The sequence below is a fragment of the Dendrobates tinctorius genome, unplaced genomic scaffold (genome assembly GCF_039654945.1).
Source record: "Dendrobates tinctorius isolate UK_male_01 unplaced genomic scaffold, ASM3965494v1 ptg000138l, whole genome shotgun sequence".
NCBI classification, from domain to species: Eukaryota; Metazoa; Chordata; class Amphibia; order Anura; family Dendrobatidae; genus Dendrobates; species Dendrobates tinctorius.
Window position 1 is genome coordinate 18,168,057 of NW_027361806.1, and position 13,424 is coordinate 18,181,480.

The following is a 13,424-nucleotide window of genomic DNA, read 5'->3' on the forward strand; positions in this document are numbered from 1 at the left end:
TGAACAACTAATGTTAGCTTTACATATGTCTTAATTTTCTAAGTGTCTTTATGACATTTTTGTGCCATTTGGCTAATAATTTTCTTAGGGACTCAGAAGACAATGGTCCCTTGATGTTGGTTGCGGCCTTAAATTTTATGTTAGTAACAGAAACCTGGCCTTCTCAAAGTCTTATGGTTAGCTATACCAAATAACTAATACCTCATTTTGGTTAATTTATGTCTTGGGTTAGGCTAATGCTTACTTGTAGGAAAGTATGTTTTGGCAGCAAGAAAGAATGTGTCTGCAAAAGTAAAGACCACCCTGAAGCATTGTGTGTGGTTTGGAATGTTATTGTGACACATGATGATCAGCTTGGACATACATACTGACATTGCAAATTTCAATAGAAATTGCCCAAGCTCAATAGTTTTGCACACTTGAGTCTGTGACACATATATATATATATACACTCACTGGCCACTTTATTAGGTACACCATGCTAGTAACGGGTTGGACCCCCTTTTGCCTTCAGAACTGCCTCAATTCTTCGTGGCAGAGATTCAACAAGGTGCTGGAAGCATTCCTCAGAGATTTTGGACCATATTGACATGATGGCATCACACAGTTGGCGCAGATTTGTCGGCTGCACATCCCTGATGCGAATCTCCCGTTCCACCACATCCCAAAGATGCTCTATTGGATTGAGATCTGGTGACTGAGGAGGCCATTTGAGTACAGTGAACTCATTGTCATGTTCAAGAAACCAATCTGAGATGATTCGAGCTTTATGACATGGCGCATTATCCTGCTGAAAGTAGCCATCAGATGCCTGTTCTTAGCTGAGAGGAGTGGTACCCAGTGTGGTCTTCTGCTGCTGTAGCCCATCTGCCTCAAAGTTCGACGCACTGTGCGTTCAGAGATGCTCTTCTGCCTACCTTGGTTGTAACGGGTGGCAATTTGAGTCACTGTTGCCTTTCTATCAGCTCGAACCAGTCTGCCCATTCTCCTCTGACCTCTGGCATCAACATGGCATTTCCGGCCACAGAACTGCTGCTCACTGGATTTTTTTTCTTTTTCGGACCATTCTCTGTAGACCCTAGAGATGGTTGTGCGTGAAAATCCCAGTAGATCAGCAGTTTCTGAAATACTCAGACCAGCCCTTCTGGCACCAACAATCATGCCACGTTCAAAGGCTCTCAAATCACCTTTCTTCCCCATACTGATGCTCGGTTTGAACTGCAGGAGATTGTCTTGACCATGTCTACATGCCTAAATGCACTGAGTTGCCGCCATGTGATTGGCTGATTAGAAATTAAGTCTTAACACACAGTTGGACAGGTGTACCTAATAAAGTGGCCAGTGAGTGTATATATATATATCTGCACATTAAAAATATTTGAACTGTGTGCAAAGCATGTCTTCTATCCTGTCATCTCCTGATGTTCTAGCACCCAACCCGCCAGAGTAATGGTTGCCTTGTGAGTGTAGAAAATATATACATCTATGTATGTATAGTGTCAACATATGTTTTTATATCAGAAATATGTGTATATATACATACATATATCTCATTGATATTGCAAGCTGTCATTGTGCTTACTATCTGCGCCACATGATTTGCCACCATTGACAATGCAATTGGTGTGTCCAATACCAACAGCACTCACCTAATGTAAGTGTTGGATTGCTGAACTTGTTTGAGCCAGGGACTTCTATTGTGTCTTATCTTCTTCTTAAAAATTACTCTAGCAGCATGCTGAAACTTGTTTTCATTAGTATCCTAAGCCAATGCGAGCTAGCTAAATAATAAATTCACACACTATCATTGCTCAATATAGGTGTAAATGCCAATACATTAGGATTTGTGTAGCATTTCACAAGTTGACACTAGTGTGAATGAGCTGTAACAGTCTGGCAAAGTGTGAACAAACTGTGTGCCCATGATTGTACCTTCTTTAATTATAGTATATTTCCAGTAATGTATATTGTTGGCCATGTGAACAAAACGTACACACATTTAATAAAGATGATTGGCTATATCTACATTTTTAGCAATTGCTGTGTGCCATTACATTTTAGTTTTTACACAATAAACTATGTACTAAATGTGAATGTTTTCATGCCTGTTTGAGGTAACAGATTCATTTGTAAAAATAAAACAAAACACATAGGAACAATTAAACAAATTGTTTATTTTTGGTTCCAACATATGGCTTCAAAATTAGTTTTCCATTCCAAACAGAAAAAATATAAAGCTATGTATTTAGCTTACAATACAACAAGAGTCTCACCTCCAACCTCCCCCACCCAAAAAAAAAAAAGGGTGCAAGCCCACACACACCCAGACATATACCAAACATTTAGGCCGATATCAAAACTATTCCAGATAATGAAAGGCTATACAGGAGCCAAACACTCAATGTGATGGCCTATTAAAACAAAGCACCTTTATAATTTTTGGGAATGTTGTTCTGGCTGCATTTTTGGAGTCCTCAACATATTTAGCAAGATTAGTTACAAATCAACTAAATCACTGACTAGAGAAAGACTCGTCACTGGGATTGAGTGTGCTTTCATGTTCTGGGCCGGCAGAGTGTGTGCCCATTTGACCTTGAGACAATTGGCCCTGGAGTGTTGGTGTTTGATGAGGAGTGGATATGAACATTGTAGGGGAAAGAGATGGTGGATAAGGTTGTGGTTCCAAAGACACTCCCAAAAAGGATGACTGGACATGTTGTGGTTGAACTGAAGTACTTTCTGATTCAGATATCTGGCTGGCATAGGATTGTGATGTGGTATTCTCACCTCTTGTCAAATGGCTGTGTGTAACAAAATGCTCAAACACAGGTGTCTGCTGCCTTGCTGGTAGAGTATAATGCTGTGGATGGGCAAAACTAACAGCACTACTATCATCCACAGAGATGATGGAAGGCACGTTTTGAGATTGTTGGCTATAGGTGCTGGTGGGGGCAGACCCTTGGACATAATGATGTCTGGAGGCACGGGAAGGAGGAACCAAAAAACTGCGAGACCTTTTTCGTGAAGAATGTCTTGAGGCAGGAGCTAAAGCCCAGAAGCATGGCCGGCCATTTGGCCATAACACTGGCTAGAGGCAGGAGCAGGGGGGCCAGAATAAGGGCCGGACATTTAGCCATAATGTTGGCTCAAGGCAGGAGGGCCAGAATAAGGGCTGGACATTTGGCCATAATATTGGCTTGAGGAAGGAGCAGGAGGGCCAGAATAAGGGCTGGACATTTGGCCATAATATTGGCTTGAGGAAGGAGCAGGAGGGCCAGAATAAGGGCCGGACATTTGGCCATAATGTTGGCTCGAGGAAGGAGCTGGAGGCAAAGGAATGGATGCAGCCATGCTCTCAGCTTGTTGTGTTGCTGTGATAGGTTCGGCCCGTGAGGATAGTGTTCCAACATTTGGCACATCTCTGATGTTGGTATCAGATGCCATTTGTATGGGAAGCTGGCCAGCTCGCCATTGTTCTATGGGCCCTAGAACATGGTTGGGTTCCTGCTCTCCCTGACATGCAGCAATGAGTGTCAATATAGCAACCCCTTACACGTTCCTGCCGTTCGTCAGGAACTTTTGCTAGGCAGTGGGAGCGGGACCTACAAAACCGCTCTACTGAATTTTCGGGTGTCAGGGAATTCAGGATGCTTAAAACTCACGCATCAATCAGCTCAGGCAACATTCGTGTGTCTTCATGTCGCCTGTTTTGTTGATCTCTGAGAGTGTGGGCAAGATAGTGAGGGACATTGGCTGTTCATCCTGCCTGTGTTGCTGGGGCTGATGATGTTGATGCTGCCTGTGGCGCTGGGGCTGCTGCTTGTGATGTTGTTTCACCAGATTGTTGTGTGCTTCCCTGAGCAGCATCAGTGGAGGCTTCACCGGCATCAGACACCTGTTCAGGCTGTGCTGGTGGAGTGGGGTCCGCTGGGGGTTCGGTCTCCGAGGCTGAGGTACATGCCAATGATCTCTCTGGGGTGGGCGAATCATCTGAGTCATCCAGGTTGTTATACGTCCTAGGAGAAAAGACATTGTGGCATAAATATAAATAATTGACACCAAACACTAAATCAACTAACTAGTTACATTGTGGTAATTTTGGAAAACATGAAGGTGGGTGTTTGTTGACTATGGAAACGCTTCAAATTTTCACATACAGTATCCACTTGTGTATGTGTAAAATTTGAACATTCTTAATATTATGGAACAATGGGTCCACAATTTTGGGGGGCCGTTTAAAACATTTCTGTAAATAAATTTTTGTACTAAAAACAGTGTTGTTGTAAGGTTATTATGTTTTGGCAAACACACAGAGTCACTTACGGATTTAGCTCCAAGATTGGCCTTAGGAAAGCTAAATTGCGGTAGTACACATATTGCCTCTTCTTGGAAGCACCGGTAGTGGAGGGGAGGGGATTAAATTCCCGCCTGAACTGGTCCCTCGCTGAGCGCCAACGCCGTTTGACCAAATCAACTGTTGGTAAAGTGTTAAAAATGCAAACATTACAGAAAGCACAACATTAAAATATTACTTCAATATCAACATAAGATTTTCAGCTATGTTGTATTTCTTAATGTTTGGTTTCTGGATCATGATGGCTTAACAAAAATATCAAAACAATAAAAAATCCACTGGTGCTGACCACTACAAGAGACGGCCTGGTGGTACCTAAACATAATCTCTGCTCAAACTGTCAAAATAAAACATAGATAAATGAGAAAATAATGTACCGCGCTCCCAAACTGCATACAAATTGGTCTCCAAAGGCAAAATGTGTTTAGAAGTGAAACAGAAAGTAAATTTTGGAGCCCAATTTATATGCAGTTGGGGAGCGCGGTACATTATTTTCACAAAAATGTCCAAACACTTTTGGCCTGGACACTAAGACTAAGAAGTGTGTGACCATTTTCATCCATGCTGTGACCCAAAATGTGCTGTTTGTTCACCATGCCCATGTCTAAAATCCGCTTAGAAACAACATAGCCTGCCAGACTTGTGGTGTGTAGAGCAACACAAACCTTCACACAAGTAAAAATTACCAGCAGACATATGTAAGGGCTTGCAGTGTGTAAAATATGTTGTGTGGTGTCCAGAATTAAGTCTAAATCTTCAATTTAGCACACTCAGACAGATTCAGTGGTGGGTCAACCAACAAATGTGACAAACAGTCCAAGTGTGTTTTATTTTTTGGCACTATGTTGTGTATGGGCGCTTAATAGTAGTATGAAGCACATGATGATCCTTACATGTAAACTAAGTCATAGGCGATCACCTTCTTATTTAAACAACGTAATTTACACTTGCAAGGATAAATTTTTTTTTCAATTTGCTCCGGAAATTCACACATGGCTAAATATGGCAGCCTAGTTAGGCCAAAGCCCCAAAAATGTGAGACATCTGTGCAGATATGGTTTTATACACTGTTAAAAATGATATAACACAATTGTTAGCCCATGGAACAGTGCAAAACTTCACATTGTTAACACATGTCTGACAAGTAGCCATTGATTTAGCAAGGTAAATTTTTTTTTTTTTACAAATGTAGTATCCCTACAACAAAAGTGTGACAGACATGAAGCTAGTGAGCAACACAAAAATACTGCCCCGGACACACACTGCATGTTTTTAAAGTTTTCACCAAGCGTGGGTAATGATGAATTAGTATATTAAATATAGGGATCAGACTATAAACCGAGGACTAAATGTAATATAAATGATGTGATTGAAGAGACAAATGCAAAAACTATTAAGCTAATGTGTGTTTCTGCTGCACATGTCACCTTGCAAATCTAACCATGTAAAATCCGGTCATATCAAAACATTTTTGAATTTGATTGTTAAAAAGGAACATCTATGGGGTAACTTACCAAACTTTGCCTGCTTGGCTGGTGAATATGTGGCCCAACCAGGTCTGGGGTAGAGCTTTTCAGCTACAGCAAACCAAGCACGTTCTATGGCCAGCCTGTCACGGTATCCGTCAGATCGAGTGTCCCAAAGTCCGGGATGTTGCTCCACCAGACGTATAAGCTGTTCTGTGTCCACACGTGGGGCCATAATTTTGTGAAAAATGACCAAACCACAAACTTGCAACCACTGTGAGAAGAGTCCAACTTCACCTCACTCCAAAAACTGTCCAGACTGTGAGCCAACTTTTTTGCAGGCAATGTCTAGACACCTGGCTGGTATTGGTTTCAACGTTAACCCTATATTTTGGAAAATGCACACGGATAGCACACGGACGCCGTCCATGTGCGGTACGTGTTTACACGGACGCATTGACTTGTATGGGTCCGTGTGATCCGTGCTGTTGCACAAAAACGGACATGTCAGCGTATTTTCCACACGGACACACGGTCCGTGAAAACACGCTGACATCTGCATAGACACATTCATTAGAATGTGTCTACGTGTGTCAGTGTCTCCGGCACGTGAGAAAACTGTCACTACACGTACCGGAGACACTGACGTGTGAAACTGGCCTCATGGTTCTTTTTCCGCTCTGCAGAGATTGACAGCGCTCAGGTGCGTGTAGATCAGTTGGTGTCACTCCATGCTCGCGATTCATGTTGCTAAGCAACTACATAGAATTTTTGAGCGCTGCCTAGTAAGCACAACGCTTACAAGATTTATTAATTAAGGCGTATGAAGGTCCCTAATGTATAATTACAGTGCACAACTTTTTTTTTCATAGTTCAATAACAATATATTATTGTTAATGCTATCTTATAATTGTCGTTATAAATCTAAAGTATTGGCAGAATTATTAGGCAGTAATGATTAACAGTGTTCAATTGTATTATATGATAATAATAAGAAGGATGATGGTTATTATTGTTATTAATAGTAATAATATCGGTAGTAATGTCAGTACCAGGCGGTATTTATTACTGAGGTATATAACAATATAAATAAAAATGATATAAAAGATTGAGAGCAAAAGCCGCATTAAGTGCCGAAGATTTGAGAAGTAAACGTAAAGCGAACAGGAAGCCATTATCCTCCAATGCTTTCATATTCCAGAGCTGCAGACTCTCTGGAGGCCGAAAGTACAAGATGATCAGTACTCAGAGACATGGCCAAGGTGAGGAGACCGAGCCCGACCACCACTGAGCAAGACACAGAAGTACAAGGTGCTCAGAGACACGGCCAAGGTGAGGAGGCCGAACACCACCACCACTGAGCAAGACACAGAAGTACAAGGGGCTCAGTGTTCATATGCACAGCCAAGGTGAGGAGGCTGAGCCCGACCACCACTGAGCAGGACACAGAAGTACAAGGTGTCCATTGCTCAGAGATACGGCCGAGGTGAGGAGGCTGAGCCCGACCACCACTGAACAGGACACAGAAGTAAAAGGTGTCCAGTGCTTAGAGACACGGCCGAGGTGAGTAGGCCTAACCCGACCACCACTGAGCAAGACACAGAAGTACAAGGTGCTCAGTGCTCAGAGACATGGATGAGGTGAGGAGGCCAAACCCAACTACCACGGAGCAAAACAGAGAAGTACAAGGTGTTCAGTGCTCAGAGACATGGCCGAGGTGAGGAGGCTGAGCCCGACCACCTCTGAGCAAGAAACAAGTGTGGCACCCCTGAGGCTCAGTCGCCACAGAGGTACTGCACCTCCTCCTGAGTTGTGGTGCCCCACCATCCAGGTAAGGTGGGAACCCCTAACCACGCTCCAACACTCACACCCCACACAACAGAGTAGTTCAGCAAAGCCACATTGTGGCTCTTTGCTTGGAGAGTAGCAGAGCACCTTTGGTGGCTCCCTGCTTGGAACACGAAACGTGCTGGGAGGTGGGTGGAGTTGAGAATACATAAAAGAGCGGGAAGGTTTAGAATTACAGATCAGTCTGAGAGAGGAAGCCACTCAGAGAGGAGTGAGGAAAGAAGATCCCTGAGAGAGGGATAGAGGAAGGAGGTGCTGCAGCAGACCTCAGTGACCTGGGTCTGCTGGCACGGGAAAGGATAAAAGGAGAAAGACATTGAACTGAAACCTGATCTTCCATAAGAGAGAGAGATTAGTACGGAATGAAGGAGTAAAAGGGAACAGAGAGGACGTGGGTTAGGAGAGAACCCTGCCTAGAAGTTCTAAGCGCAAGGCCGGGGCCCGGTCCCCGAGGTTGTATGGATGCTAATGGTCCTGCAGCAGACACCGGTGGAGTAGTGGGCTGTAAATGCACTACTCCCATCTAAGACTTGGGGCACAACAGCAACTTGGATAGAGAGCCAGGACTCAGGAGTAAGGAGTCCCCAAAGCAGGCTACAGCTGTCTGCCGTACAAGTAGAGTTCTTGGGAACATCTGTCAGGAGGCACTCCAGTGTAACTCAGTACTAGGAGTACTTCACACTTAAAGGCGCTATAGAGGAGACGTTCAGAAAGGCACATGTTGGAAGGGAGCATTCCATCTTGCCTAGAGGTTGACTGAGTCCCTGACCCGGAGGACACGGCACGGAGGCAGGCACCTGTGTATACTACAGACTGTGAGTAAAGCTTTGGAACTACAAGCCCTGGTGTCCTCCATTCATTCTTGCGCCAATGCTCCCAGCACCACTACATCTGGGTACCAGCTTCTACACTGCTTGTGCCTCCCCTCTGAGTCCACATCTACACTGCCCTGGGGCTACAGCTTTACCTGTGGGGAGCTTCACCATCTTGGCTGCAACACACCACCAGCTTAACATCTCACTTGCCGAACACTACAGGTGGCGTCACGAACTATTCATTTAACTACACACCACCATTCAATTTCCCCTTTTTTTTTACATTGGGCGCCCAGGGCCACGGACCGGGTCACCGCTGCTGTGACACATCCCACTGATACCGGCCTGGTACCGAGTACCCCACGGCCCTGGGAGGGCGACCCAACTTGGCGTCACGAACAGGATGATGAGACCCGATGCCATCGGGTTCTGTGTGCCTAAGATTTGTTGGACTTGGAACTTTTGAGAATGTGCAGAAGACCCAATTTAATAGACTGTAAAATGAACATTAAAAATGGCCGCTGGCGCGGAGAAGAAGGGCGTGACCATATGGGAGGTCCTAGGAAAAGACCGCGAACAGTCTTGGGCCTCCCCTGCCTGAATTACTATGTGACAGCAACATGGCCCACCCCCTGAGGGGTTCGTATACTGGCTTGGTATGGAGGAGCTGGAAGAAGACGCCGCCCCAAGAAGGAGGGGCAGAAGCCAGTGGCAGGAAAAGGGCCGAGGCAGGAAGAAGAATGCCAGAACGCTATGATGGAAGAAGAGGGAAGGAGGCCTGCGGAGCGCGGGGAGGCGGATCTCCCCGGCGCCATGGCTGAAGGCTCGGACCCTGCTTCTAATATGAATCGATGGCAGCTGGAGGAGGAGATTGCCCGGCCGACCCAATGTTTGCGACTGAAGCAGGAGGCCTTGTGGAGGCTGAACTGGCAGCGCGCCCAGGAGGGGCCTACACCGGCGGTAACCGCCGCTGCTGCACTGGAGCTTCCCCAGGCAGATTCCGTGGAGCCTGCCGCTGCCATCACACCACTGGCAGCATCCGGAGCCCCTTCGCTGCCGCCACAAGAAGAATTGTATGAGGCCGCGGGAGCTGAAGCGGAGGAAGAGGAGCTCCCGCCCGGACCTGATGCGGCTGCGCAGGTCCCGTCAGAGACCCCTGCGGACCCGGAGCCGCCATTAGCTCCACCGCCGTCCACGGTGTCCCACCGGGCAGCGCCCACCGCCACTACGCCTGCACCGGAGCAGAGACCACACCGCCAGGAGGCTCCAGGTACGTCTGATGCCCCGACACCTGGGAAGGCCCTGGGGTGTACCACGGTCGCAGCAGCTGGCCAGGTCGTGCTAGATCTGGTCTGGGAGCGGGATACCTGTCCCCGGGGGGAAACACCGGAACCCCTGACGGTGGCGCCGCGATACAAAACCAGCCTGGATCGGTCCCGGGAGGAACGGGAGGATGATGAGAACTGGGCTAGTTGTCAAGTTACCACCCGGCAACTGGCAGCTGAACACCGGGAGAGGGAGCAGCGCTGGCTAGCGGTACTAGGTCCAGATTTGGACCGGAAGGAACAGGTCAGAGCCGGTCACTATGGTCCCAGAGATGTGGCAGGTTGGGGCCACGTCCTGAATGTGAATCATGAGAGGGAGTTCGGCTTTATCCATGACCCTAGCCGAATCTCCGATCTGTTTCTTAACCGGAGAGACGTGGAACCTCATTTGAGAAAAGGGCACCCTGCCAGGAACCTGAGCCCGGGAGATCACGTGACCTTCACCAGACACAAAGGTCTGAGAGGCTGGTACACTATGAACATTAGGCGAGTCCCGGAGGATCTCATCAAGACCTACAGGCAGGGACCGCCCACTGCCCCCATGTGCCAAGCTGGAGCCGTACCAGTCCTACAGCCAAAGGTACAGAAGGCCGCAAGCTTCAACCCACTGGAGGAAGAGTACCTGAGGACTGCCCATGCGTTTCTCTCATCTGGTAGCAGTTCCCAGTCATCAGCTTCCAGAACCCCAGGAGGGAGCAACAACCATTAGTAAATCTTGTTACCCAGGAGAGTATTTGCACAGTTGTGCTTTGTTTTCTATTATGTTTTAGTTTTGTTTTTTTTCCAGTGTTGCTGTTTTGTTGGCAGCCTTTCCATTTGAACTATAGAGATCATGAGCGCTGAATGGTCCAGAACTGCTATTGTAAATAGTTTGCACCTCTTTAGGTGCCCTCTCTTGGTTTTACATGGACACTTTGTGAAGATAAGGTCTAGCTCATCTGGAGTATGACTCCAATCAAAGGACACTGCAAGAGATCCCGTCTGGGAGCGGTGTCCAGCGTTTACAAGAATTGTTGAAAGTTTTCATATGAAGTATTTGATAATGATGTGTCTTATGAGAGTATTGGTAACTAGGAAATGGCTTTTATATAGAATTAGGAATGTTTTGATAGAGAGATGAGAGATTTGAATAAAGAATAAAGAATTGAAAATGTAGATGATGAACCAGGCACCACGGTTGTCACTCAGAGTTAAAAGAAAGTAGAAAATGTGCACTAAAGATGGAAAGAAATGTGGTGATGAAGAATACTGAAGTGATAGTAACAGACAATAGCACTTTGAATTACGTATTGTATTGAAAATTGCACTTTTGACTTAAGATTTTAGATAGTTAATTAAGAATTGTTTGCAACGTTCAAGAATGAGTACCTCCCACATTGGGAAGTTTAGTATAAGAAATGTTTGTTTAGCATTACAAAAATTTTGTATGTTCCTGTGTTGTCAACTTGTTGCTCATCTGCTATGGGCACCAACCCATGACCGGGGTTCATGGCAGAGGATGATTTTTCTACACGTAGCAGGGTTCAAGCCCTGCTCCGTGTAGCTCAAGAGATCGGATGATTGCAGCTTCAAATCTCCTAAAGAAACTATTGAAGCAAGTAAACAGTACCAAAAAAAGTTTTTAAACATTCAAAATAAAACAATTAAAAAAATCAAAAACACAATTATTTGGTATCGCTGCATTCAGAAACGCACGATCTATCAAGATATAAAAAGAATGAATCTGATCAATAAACGGCATAACGAGGAAAAAAAATTCAAAATGCTAGAATTACATTTGTTTGGCTGCTGCAGCATTGCAATAAAATGAAATAGCTGAATATACATCACATCTAGCCCAAAATTATATCAATAAAAATGCCAGTCTGGCGTGCAAAAAATAAGCCCTCACTCAGCCCCAGATTCCGAAAAATGGAGACACTATTGGTCTCAGAAAATAGCTCCTTTTTATTTTTTACAAACTTTGGAATTTTTTTCGCCACATAAATAAAAGAACCTGGACCTGGAGAATCATAATAGCAGGTCAGTTTTAGCATTTAGTGAACATGGTAAAAAAAACAAATAAACAATTGTGTAATTGCACATTTTTTACAATTTCATCACACTTGGAATTTTTTTTACCATTTTTCTATATAGTATATGGTAAAATCAATGGTGTGTTTCAAAATTACAACTCGGCCTGCAAAAAGCAAGCCCTCACTCAGCCATCTTGATGGAAAAATAAAAAAGTTATGGTTCTTGGAAGAAGGGGAGCAAAAAATGTAAACTCCAAAAACGGAAAATCCCAAGGTCGTGAAGGGTTAAAAATGTTTTATGGACTGATGAGATGAGAGCGACTCCTGACGGACCAAATGGATGGGATGTGGCTGGCTCAGTATCGAGCACAACCACAGTAGACCATTCCCTATTATTACAGACCCTCTCATCTCTTGGCATCACAGACTTGGCCCTATCTTCGATCTCATCAGACCTAACAGACCGGACATTCAGCGTCTCCCACTCGCACACCACCTCCTCACCTCGCCCCCTGTCGGAGTCCCACAAGGTTCAGTCCTAGGGCCCCTGCTCTTCTCCATTTACACCTTTGGCCTGGGACAGCTCATAGAATCTCATGGCTTTCAGTATCATCTCTATGCTGATGACACACAGATCTACATCTCTGGACCAGATATCACCTCCCTACTAACCAGAATCCCTCAATGTCTGTCCACTATTTCATCCTTCTTCTCCGCTAGATATCTAAAACTTAATATGGACAAAACAGAATTCGTCATCTTTCCCCCATCTCACTCGACTCCCCCAACAGACCTATCCATTAAAACCTCTTCATGACAGCCAATATGTATATTTACTGACCTGAGATATAAGGGAATATCATCCCCATACAGGTGACAATCCAGCAGTTTTCGGCTGTCCACTATATCTGACAACTTGCTGTATCACAAATGATCAGTGTTGGCACCATCCATATCTGTTTAACCCCTTAGTTGCTGCTGTCAAAAGTGACTACATCAAATAAATGGTTAATAGATTGTGGGGGCTTGCACTTTAATCTATTTTACACACCGAGATCATGATTGTGCGGTACTGATGTTTGCCATAGCAGTTCATGGCCAAATAGTGGCCTTAGAGACTCCTGGCTATAGCTACTGGTTCAGAAGTTTAGGTGGTAAACAAACACTTTTTCATTCCGGCTATACTACTTTGCATTGATTCCTGAAAGTCACCTGAAGGGTTAATAAACTACCTGACAGCAGTTTTCAATATGTCATGGGGTGCCGTTTTTAAAATGGTATCATGTTTGGGGTTTTCCAATATATAGCACCCCCAAAGTCACTTCAAACTTGGATAGGTCCCTCAAAAAAATAAATTTTGTAAATTTCCATGAAGAAATGAAAAATTACTGCTGCATTTTTAAACCTCCTAAAAGGCTAACAAAATAAATTAGCGTTTTAAAAATGGTGCTGATGTAAAGCAGGCATGAGGGAAATGTTATTTATTAATGTTTTTCTGTGGTATGACTATCTGGATTAAAGGGATATTAATTCAAAGTCTGAAATTTGCAATTTTTTGTACATTTTTGTCAAGTTTCTGATATTTTTTATAAATAAACACA

The 13,424-nt window shown here is 44.6% G+C and overlaps 1 protein-coding gene and 1 long non-coding RNA gene across 10 annotated transcripts in view; one reads left to right on the top strand and one right to left on the bottom strand.

Moving 5' to 3' along the window:
- Positions 1 to 13,424, top strand: part of LRRC7 (leucine rich repeat containing 7) — a 445,778-nt gene that overhangs the window by 43,842 nt on the left and 388,512 nt on the right. The window lies entirely within an intron of this gene.
- Positions 2,328 to 13,424, bottom strand: part of LOC141048777 (uncharacterized) — a 50,330-nt gene continuing 39,233 nt past the window's right edge. Inside the window, exons 2-3 of the long non-coding RNA XR_012220140.1 lie at positions 4,324 to 4,474; positions 2,328 to 4,016 (exon numbers count right to left, since the gene is read on the bottom strand). This is a non-coding gene — a long non-coding RNA (uncharacterized lncRNA). The remainder of the gene's footprint in view (positions 4,017 to 4,323; positions 4,475 to 13,424) is intronic.